The 10,909-nt window shown below is 36.3% G+C and overlaps 1 pseudogene; it reads left to right on the top strand.

Annotated features, from left to right (window-relative positions):
- Positions 709-3,095, top strand: LOC104704435 (annotated as a pseudogene).

Below are 10,909 nucleotides of genomic sequence, written 5' to 3'. Positions count from 1 at the left end.
AAGCTAACTCAGATGCAGTCACTCACTTTTTCCTACAGTAGGAACCTCAGATCATTGGTGAAACCCTCTAATGCAACTCAAGATCCGAGTAAGTACTGTTTCCTTGAACTTTGCCTTGACAATTGCAAGAACCTGATGTCATTGCCAGACCAGCTAAGTCATTTCACCAAGTTGACATATTTAGATTAGTGTTCCTTTTTGCTTAGTCTCACGACTGTGTTACTGTTCATACCCATCTACCCTCTTGAGGTTTGTTGTCTCCTTCCCTGACTGTTGAGAAAGTATGTTTCCTTACAAGTATTCTTTGATAGTTTGTGTGCTTTAGGCTACATTCTTGTTGTAAAAAAATTTGCTAGATCATTTGATTATTAATTAAAAGATCTTTACAAGATCAACATCATAATAGAACAGATATAGGAATTAGGAAATCTTTCCGCTTTTATAACCTCTTAACGGCTAATTACGCAAAATCAAAAGAAAATATGGAAACCGAATCTAAAACGTATTTGTCTAGGATACGGAAATTAGATCTAAAAAGCGCACACATGAGCAGGAGGGAAATAATGAAATCAGATCATATATCTAACCCTAGCTAGTGTGACCCCTAACTTTTATAAATATTTCACATAGTTTCTATCTCACTTACTTTCATTTTTTTTTTTTTTTTTTTCACAAAGCCCAAAGTTCGTCTCCGAGATCAACAAGAGAATGGCCATGCCATCTTTAGCTTCTTCCTCTTCCTCTTTGTCTTCTTCTTCTTCTTACTCACTCCCTTTCCACAAGTTTGAGCAACTGACTTGACACCATCTTTAAGAAAGCTGAACAGCTTTCCATTCTCTATCAAATTGAGGTCTGCGTCATCCATTACAGACCGCAGAGAACTTAAGACATGGCCTCAGGAGAAAGTGAGAGACATGGCTCTGAGGTATAGTCAATTAAGAGAGACCTTGAGACGCAAGAAAAGAGTTGATCTTCATGGGTTTCTGAACAACAAGGGTTTGAACAAGAGGAGGAAGACGATTCTGAAGAAGAAGAAGGTGGATGTATTAAAGTATCCAATCCCTGATCACTACTCTCCCGACCAAATCCCCCAATTGATTCAGTCCTTGGAACTCAATCTTTCTAAATTCCAAGAAAGGCTTTGAATTCTTGAGTCGCAGAAATTGGATCATCAGATTTTAGCATCATCATCATCCTCCTCTCTCAATACTCATCAATCTTTGAACCCTAGGCAGTTCTCGCTATTTGTGTATAGCCATGGAGACAATGTTGATGTCCAAATCCGTTACAGTTAAAGATAGTTGTTCGGGGGGGGGGGGATAATATTGAAGAATCTATTTTAATAACAACGGACCGTGGCTTAGTCGAAGACCAGGTTACAAAACGAATTGAAACGACCCGATCCATTTTTAATATAATAAATAACTAGTGATCCCATACTCACTAACATTCTATCCCAAATAAACACAACAGCGGAAATACAATAATAACATTAACCAGAAATATTCCAAGATAATCTAATAAATACCTCGATAGAATAATTAACCAATATCAACATGTTCACAAATCCTAAAACCAATAATTCTGAAACAAACAACATGAATCAAATAACCAGCAACATAGGCAACATTCTAACGACTCATCTCTATCAACCTAACAGAAGCTAGAAAACAATCAAACGAGCCACTAGAACATCTTCCTCTCTATTGCCTTGATTCCACGATCACACCTTGCCTTTTCCTGCATCACAAATAACAATTGAGACTCATGAGTATTATCACAAATACTCAGTTAGGCAATCCTCCCACAAGCAATTGAGAATCTAATGTTAAACAAACAACAAAAAACACAATGAAACCACGAAAAGCAAGTGTCAACCGTCTGCTAAAAGGGTTGGAGTCGACCGACACCCTCCTAGTGTCGATCGACACTAGCCACCTGGTGTCGACCGATACCGCACCTAACCCTAGCAGTGTTGACCGATAACTCCACCTGGTATCGACCAACACTGCCCAAGTCCTTGCGCTGTCTCCACCTTGGTGTCGACCGACACCCACCTGGTGTCGATCGACACCGACCCCGCAGCCACGTTCTTCTCGAAGCTGAAGGTTTGATCTCCGCTTTCCACCACCTCCCATCTGGCCAAGGCTCACCTAGAAGTCACAATAGGTCATAGGAACCACGAATCAACCACAAACAAGTAAGGAATCAATCAACAACACCCATAGAACAAAGAAACAGAGAATTCTCAAGCTTTGATCAGCTATGGTCATGCGTTCACCTTTCTAACTAAAGATTCTGACCAAACAAACGACGAAACACACCACTATAAGCTTCTAACACGCTTATTGCCTCAAATATCTACTCCCATGGACATATCTCACAAAACACGCATAAAACTACAAGGAAAAGGATTTTAAAACTCTCAAGCGCTTTTAGAAATCGCTATATCGTTAAGGGAGGCGAAAACTAGGTTATTCCCCCACAAAACGCCGACCTCTCGCTTATATATGATCCCTAAGAATGAAGCAGCTCAAACCGAGAATTCTAAAAATTAAACCATACCATCCGGTGACTTATGGTGTCGATCAACACCCATATTGGTTTCGGTCAACACCCATACCAAATTCCAAATTTTTGGTTCACGAATATTACACGAATTAACAAGTCGAATTAAGAGCCGAAGCCGAACTTAGCTAAAATAGGACGACCTCGAGCGGTTCGTCCTTTTCATTCCACTCAACAAGCCGATCACTCTCTTTTCTAGCGAGCTTAGTGAGTTCCTGATCACGAATTTCAACGATTTTTTTTTTGCTTTTTTAGGTAATATCTCTCCCTCCTGAGTCGAATGTTGTACGCCTGTATTTATAGAGTACTGTGGCGGTTCATCTGCCGAAATGACCAAAATACCTTTGGTCAACTTCCTAAAATCTTATCTTCTTCTCTATATTTGCTATTGGACTTGGAAATAGGATATGGGCCAAGCTTCACCTGGGGGGTCTGAGCCGACCCCCCAGCAGAAAATACTCTCTAAGATCCTAGTCTTTGCATCAAATCTCAATCAGGATTTCTCAGCGTTACTTCAAGTATTTTAGTTGAAGAATGATCATAACACGTATTAATTTGCAAAAACTTTATGTATTTGTTTAGGAACATCTCTTGTTGTAAGAGTCTAATGTGTTAGTTGTTATATCCTAATTCAACAAATCTTTGTCTATTTCGAAATATACACTTTTTTTACTCCTTTCTTGCTAAAAAGTGTGATGACTAATGAAGTTTTCATACATGTTTACTTTATTTATATTTTGCATAATGCATGACAAGTATCTAAAATCCTCTGTTTTAGTATTTCACAGTGATCTACTAATAGAAACAATAACCTATACAATTTATGCTGACTACTAGTGTTTGCAAGCTTCACACTATATTAGAGGTGACTCTTTATACTGCTATTATGTCGATGCTTTGTTCCCTTCCATTATGTCTGCAGCAGCTTCCCACTCCTCTTGACCTCTATCTCCTGATGGTTCCATAAGTTTCCACATTTCCCATGTTCGATGTTGTTTACATCATTAGCAATAAGGAGAACTTTCTGGAGGTTACGCCTGCTTCGGTAATTTCAATTCCGTCGTGATGATCTGAACTCGTTATTACCGTTGGATCTTCTTCCCCTTGGAACTTAAGAATCTTGTCTTCAATATTTTTGATATATGGTGTTTTTCTCAGTTTTGAGTCCTTCTTTTCTCTCTTATTTTATACTTTTTATTGAGTCAAAGTGTGTTTTTGGAGTCTTTTGGTTCTTTATCGAGTCTTTACAGGTTTTAGGACAGTTTGGAGGAAATTAGAGGAAAATGAGCTATTCTGGATACAAACAAGCATATGAGATGAATGTTGGTTCACGTGAAAATCCACCTACCAGAGGAACCCGGTTGGCTAAGCAACGAAGTCTAACCCGACAAATTTCACGTGAAAGCCCGCTTATCTGAGGAACCCGCCTGGTTGAGAAGCAAAGTCTAACCCGACAAGTTTCATGTCAAAACCCGCCTATCTGAGAAACCCACCTGGCTGAGAAGTGAAGTCTAACCTGACAAGTTTCACGTCAAAACCCGCCTACTTGAAAAACCGCCTGGTTGAGAAATGTTTTGACTAGGCCGTTACCTTTTTTACCTTATTTGGAGAACTCTATAAATACCTTTTATTTGCTGGGAGAAAAACCCTAAGTTTTATTTTACGCCTTTTTTTCTACAACTTGAGACTTTTTGTAAGCGGTTCTTTTGGGATTCTAGAGATTCATCTTCATTGAAAATTTGGAGAAGACTTCTAAACCTTTCCTTATTATTTCTGCTGTTTAATCATGTTTTCTTCATCTATGGTTTTTGTTTTCTCTTTTGCTATGTGTGAGTAGTTCTTCAATTGGGTTTTAGGGTTCCAATTAGGAGATTCAATGAATTGATGTTTTAGTTGTTGTTTGGAGTTCTTAATCCTTAGGTTCTTTGATTCACATGATCTTAATGCTAAAATAGGACTGATCACCTTGTTTTAGTCTCTAGGTCTTTCTATGCATCAAAAGTGTTCGATAGAATGCCTGAATGAGTGTGAATTGAGCAATGTATTTCTAGACTGCGAAAGTTGATGTTAGGACGCATTCTGAACTTAATGAACTTGATTGTAATGCAAATTTGGCTAGGAGGTTGCAAATGAAAGTTTAGCAAACTAATAGTCAAGTTTAGTTTCTAATGCCTTGAAAGAGGGTTAGTCTATTATAGTGTTCATGTTCTAGAACGGTTCTTAATTATTGAATTCCATATTTTATTTTCTCATTAGTCATTGATCTCTGAAATACCCTATGGCCCAATGTTTTAATCCCATAAGCTAATCGATTTTATTTCTTTGCATTTTTATTTAAGAACTTGAAAACCAAACAAATTATCTTTCGTTCACTCTAGCTATTTACGACTCTCGCAAATCTTTAGTGTACCATTGGTCATTGTGGATTCGACCACGTATATACTGCCTTGCGGTTAAGTGTATCGGGTAATTACTCGAGCAATCAAGTTGGCGCCGTTGCCGGGGACCAATTGCGTTACCTAGAGATTTAAGATTAGTTTATAGTCTAGAGCATTTTATTTTCTTTTGCTAAATAATATTTTTTCTTTCTTTTGGTGTTTTAGGTGTATATGAAATATTAAAAAAAAAATAATGTCGCGCAGTATAAGGGAGGTGTTGGCCATGGAATACAATGATATGCCACAAGAAGAGGATGATGAGCTTTATGTGGAGCCACTATTTGATGAGAGTGTTCTTACACCAGAACAAAAAGTTAAGTTGGATGAACTTCACAAGGAACATCCTACACTGGTAAGGAGTGATTTAGCAGTTTTAATCCGGCTGAACCTCTTATCATTTTGGGCAGCATGTGAAGGAAGGGAACTTACATCCCTTGAAGAACAAGAAGCCCATGATCTTGAAAAGGTAATATATTGGGTTCCACCAAGAGAAATAGAAGATACATGCGTTTCAACTCTTGACACTCATGATTTTGAGGATTTTCACATGCCTTGCATTGAAGATGTGACTTCTACTTTACATACTCCCATGATCGTTGATGAATGTTATGATTTGATATGTGAGACCCAACAACTAGATACTTTAAGAGCAGCAAAACTTGCTAAGGATTACCATGAAATATGTTTTGATATTGAATATCAATGTGCTTTGAATGCTCATAATCTCGAGTTTAAGTTTCCGATGCCAAAAATATCTAGTTCTCTTCTTGAAGAATCTTACCTAGGAGTTGTGCTTGATATTGATAAAATTTTGTATGAGAGTGAAGATCTTGAGGTTGATTTTTTGGATGACAATATTGTTACGTATGAGATTAATGGGAATGAAGTTGATTATTTTGTTAAAACCTCGTTTAAACCTGAAATTGACTTTATTTTTCCTCTAAATGCATTTGATTCTCAAGAGCATCCAACCATTAAAGAACATTTTAATATATATGCTACATTTGTAGTAAATTTGGTTGATGGTTATTTTGTCTCCTTATTATGCATAATTATGTGTTACTTTGAGCCTATTGTTTTCTGCGGTAACAAGAGAAGGACTAAAGGTCCATTGGCTCAACCTTATGATTCTTATAATTAACACTTTGAGTTGAGCGGTCAAGCTAAAGACCCAAAACAAGCGCTTTGTGCGAGACAACCCACCAGACATTTCACTCTTTTACTAATTATTTTTCTTTTAAATTTCTTTTGAGTTTGTTTGACCTCTTTTCTTGGATTTGTTTTCACACCGAGATGGTGTGAAGCGAGTCTGGGGGAAGGTGTCATATGTCTACTAATCTTGTTTGCTTTGGTTGTTTTTCCTTTGTTGCTTTCTTTTGAGTCAGTCAATTTGTTTTATCGAGTCAAAAGTGTGTTTTATTGAGTCAAAATGCTGGTTGAGAATTATGAGTTTTTCTTAGGGAATTGCACCATGCTTGATTCATTGCCTTGGGACCATTTAACATAGTTTAAGGATGACTTGGAAGTTTAGAAAAAATCATGACTTTATCACTTCAATAATTCTTGTCTCTTTGAAATTTGGATGATTTGAGTTTGGCCTTGCTTATTTGGACTTAATATGGACTTATTATATCTCACTTAGGGGGTTGAGAATCATGTAATGGATCATACATTCAGAGTTTAGTTTACACCATTTTTACCACTCTTAGTAAATTCTGAATGCCTAGACTCGTTTTTAGTCTAGTACCACACCTTTACCCCTGTCCTTGCTTCATACCACTCGCATTCTTGATCATCATCATCATGTGCATTCATGTGCAAAAACTACGGAGTATACAGACCGACATAGCTTTCCTCTAGTTAGGATTGTCATTGTAGTTTGTTTGGGTGATTGATATTGAGTTTTTGTGGTTGTGTGTTTATGTTCATAAGCATGTGTTGAGTTTCCATGATTTAGTTCTTTTGATGCAATTTTGTGAGACGAGAACCGGTTCCACTCCCCCATATAGAAAAAAAAAACTCGAGAAAGAAAAAAAAATGAATAAAATGGAAAAGGAGTAAGAATGGAACCGGGAAAGTCAGAGTACTCTTATTTATTTATCAAAAGCATCTAGAACAATGATGATTTGTTTGGGGTTTTGCATTGGCTAGTTTGATCCGAGTTAGAGGGAAGCTGTGTACCTCCCAATTGGTCTGTGTCTCAATGTGATTTTGCATAATGATTTGCATCCGTTCGCATTGCTGGAAACCTTAAACACTTGAGCCACCTGAAATTGTCCTTACACCTAGACCATAATGTGTTCGATATCCCTTTTGTGAGAGTGCACGCATTTATTAATGAACGTTAAAAGGTTAAGTTATCTGAGTCTGAAAGTCTTTGTGATCTTAGGATTTATGAAGTTGCTACGGTCATGGCGAAGTACGATTTAGTACGGTTTGATATGAGCTTTGTGATAGTGGTTTGCAGGCAATTGTTTGATAGCATGATCCCAGAAGAATATGTGAGTTCTCGCGTTTTCAAACCTCTTTCCTTGGCAAAGGTTTTTGTTTTGCTTAAGGGCAAGCAAAGATCTAAGTCAGGGGGATTTGATATATGGTGTTTTTATCGGTTTTGAGTCTTTGTTTTCTCTCTTATTTTATACTTTTTATTGAGTCAAAGTGTGTTTTTGGAGTCTTTTGGTTCTTCATCGAGTCTTTACAGGTTTTAGGACAGTTTGGAGGAAATTAGAGGAAAATGAGCTATTCAGGATACAAACAAGCATATGAGATGAATGTTGGTTCACGTGAAAATCCGCCTACCAGAGAAACCCGGTTGGCTAAGTAACAAAGTCTAACCCGGCAAATTTCACATGAAAACCCGCTTATCTGAGGAATCCGCCTGGCTGAGAAGCGAAGTCTAACCCGACAAGTTTCACGTCAAAACCCGCCTATCTGAGAAACCCACCTGGCTGAGAAGTGAAGTCTAACCCGGCAAGTTTCACGTCAAAACCCGCCTACTTGAAAAACCGCCTGGTTGAGAAATGTTTTGACTAGGCCGTTACCCTTTTTACCTTATTTGGAGAACTCTATAAATACCTTTTATTTGCTGGGAGAAAAACCCTAAGTTTTATTCTACGCCTTTTTTTTTACAACTTGAGACTTTTTGTAAGCGGTTCTTTTGGGATTCTAGAGATTCATCCTCATTGACAAATTGGAGAAGATTTCTAAACTTTTCCTTATTATTTCTGCAATTTAATCATGTTTTCTTCATCTATGATTTTTGTTTTCTCTTTTGCTATGTGTGAGTAGTTCTTCAATTGGGTTTTAGGGTTCCAATTAGGAGATTCAATGAATTGATGTTTTAATTGTTGTTTGGAGTTCTTAATCCTTAGGTTCTTTGATTCATATGATCTTAATGCTAAAATAGGACTGATCACCTTGTTTTAGACTCTAGGTCTTTCTATGCATCAAAAGTGTTCGATAGAATGCCTGAATGAATGTGAATTGAGCAATGTATTTCTAGCCTGCGAAAGTTGATGTTAGGACGTATTGTGAACTTAATGAACTTGATTGTAATGCAAATTTGGCTAGGAGGTTGCAAATGAAAGTTTAGCAAACTAATAGTCAAATTTAGTTTCTAATGCCTTGAAAGAGGGTTAGTCTATTATAGTGTTCATGTTCTAGAACAGTTCTTAATTATTGAATTCCATATTTTATTTTCTTATTAGTTATTGATCTCTGAAATACCCTATGCATATTTATTTAAGAACTTGAAAACCAAACAAATTATCTTTCGTTCGCTTTAGCTAATTACGACTCTCACAAATCTTTAGTGCACCATTGGTCCTTGTGGATTCGACCACATATATACTGCCTTGCGGTTAAGTGTATCGGGTAATTACTCGAGCAATCAATTTTCAATCTTATCTAAGAGACTAGGAAAACACATGTCTAAAATTTGACAAAGATCTCGACATAAGTTTGACTGCCCATTGACTAATTGGTCCAAATCTCGTCTCCAAGCACTAGCTTCACTCAAGAAAACTAGCTTCTCTCAAGATTTATCAGATATGTGTCCAAGCTATGTTTTTAACTTTGACGAGAGCAGATTACTTCAGACATCTAGTCTACCATATCTCTCCACCATCCCTAACAGCTAATTACACTCCTACAACTCAAGTTGAAGCAATCACCTCCTTCATAGTCAATGGTGAAGTAGTACAATTTCTGTGAAGCTGTTTCTATCTTTTAGTACGAGTAGAATTGCAAAAACAGATGCATTATTTGTTTATTACCTTAATTTTTTTATTTATGAATATGAACATTATGTTTAGTATACTGTATGTTGTTCTTAGTATTCAGCTAAACAAATAAATCTCAATGTAATACCAATCTCGTCTATGCATAATCAACCCAAACACGCAAAAAAAAAAAAAAAACAACTCATTCTTCTTCCTATTTTGCTATACATGAATCAGTCCCACAACCACAAACCATAAAATTGGTCAGGTTAGATTTGAGTTGTCACAAAGTTTACAAGTTCAAATAGTACAACTCTATTTCGGTTCTTCGAGCTCAGGGCAACCCTCAAGCATCACATAACACAAACAAAAATTTGAAAACTAAACTGTGGAGGAAGAGACTATTAAGCAGGGGAAGACAAACTTTCCTCAAAGGAGCCTTACCAAGACAAAGTTCTGTTCCTAAAGTGAGCTTGACAAATTTGTTGTTAATGTATAGGATGCTAGTAAGAAGAGGTGGTGGCTTGTGCATCAAAGGTATATTGATGTGAAGATCAAGATCGGGAAGGCCATGTTCTAATGCCATGCGGTGAACATCATTATCTTGATATTTTAGTGAAAATTTCTTCAAGGAATTGTTGTTGCAACCTGAAAGTGTTTTTTGACGAAATCTCTGAAGCTATCTGATGCGTCATCACTGTGTCTATCAGGATCGAGTAAATCAGAGTCGTCTAAACATAAGGATGAGCAGAGAAGATTCATGATTGGGAACAGAGTCCTCCATCTTTTGGAGATAATTGAGGTAAAAGATTTGAGCAAGTATCTCATTTGGAAGAGAGCTGATTGAATCTACGGAGCCAAATAATAATGATACCTTTTTGCCTTTGATCTCCATAACAAAATTGTGTGGCGAAGAAGGTATCAAGTTAGGGTTCTCAAAGTGATTCAACGGCAAGAAGGCGAAGATGGTAACAATGAATTAGGGTTCATAAAAATCAAAATTTAAAAGGGACCAAACTTTAGTTTGATTATGTTGCATGACTTATTTGCTACTCGTTGTCATTTCGTATACCATAGTTTAATATGTCGACAGAAAACCTTAATTTATATTAAACTGGTCAGAAGATATATCATGCGATGCTTGGCCCTCGTGCGTGAGTTTGAAGGACTTTTAAAACTGTTTTAATTTCACTGATTGACTTTTTAGACGAACTAAAAACTGTTTTATGGATATTATTGGATAGATGTTTTTAATGGATTTGAATAGATTAGAGGATTTTAAAGTTCAATGGTTTTTCAAAAGTATTTAACGTGGATTTGAAAAGAATTACTAATGGATTTGAAAGTCATTACTAGTGGATTTTATTATGTCTATTAATTTTTTTCTTTAAATATTTATATAGTTTAGTCTTTTTTTTTCATAGATAATTCTAACTATATTTGTAAACTATACTTTAAAACTATTTTATTATTTTTAAATTATTTCATAATTAATATATAATTTAAAATGAGAAATTTAACTAAATTTTTCTTATCTTAAAATTTTTAAAATACTTTTTCGACGATATTACATGGGTCTGATTGAAATAAAAGAATCAGAAAGTAAGGTATTATTGTTTTAACTCCGTAGCAAACGTAATATACATATTTAATAAAGTGGCATATGTTTTCATGATATAAGCT

This window comes from Camelina sativa, chromosome 7 (genome assembly GCF_000633955.1).
Source record: "Camelina sativa cultivar DH55 chromosome 7, Cs, whole genome shotgun sequence".
NCBI classification, from domain to species: Eukaryota; Viridiplantae; Streptophyta; class Magnoliopsida; order Brassicales; family Brassicaceae; genus Camelina; species Camelina sativa.
This window is presented reverse-complemented; position numbering and strand designations above follow the sequence as displayed.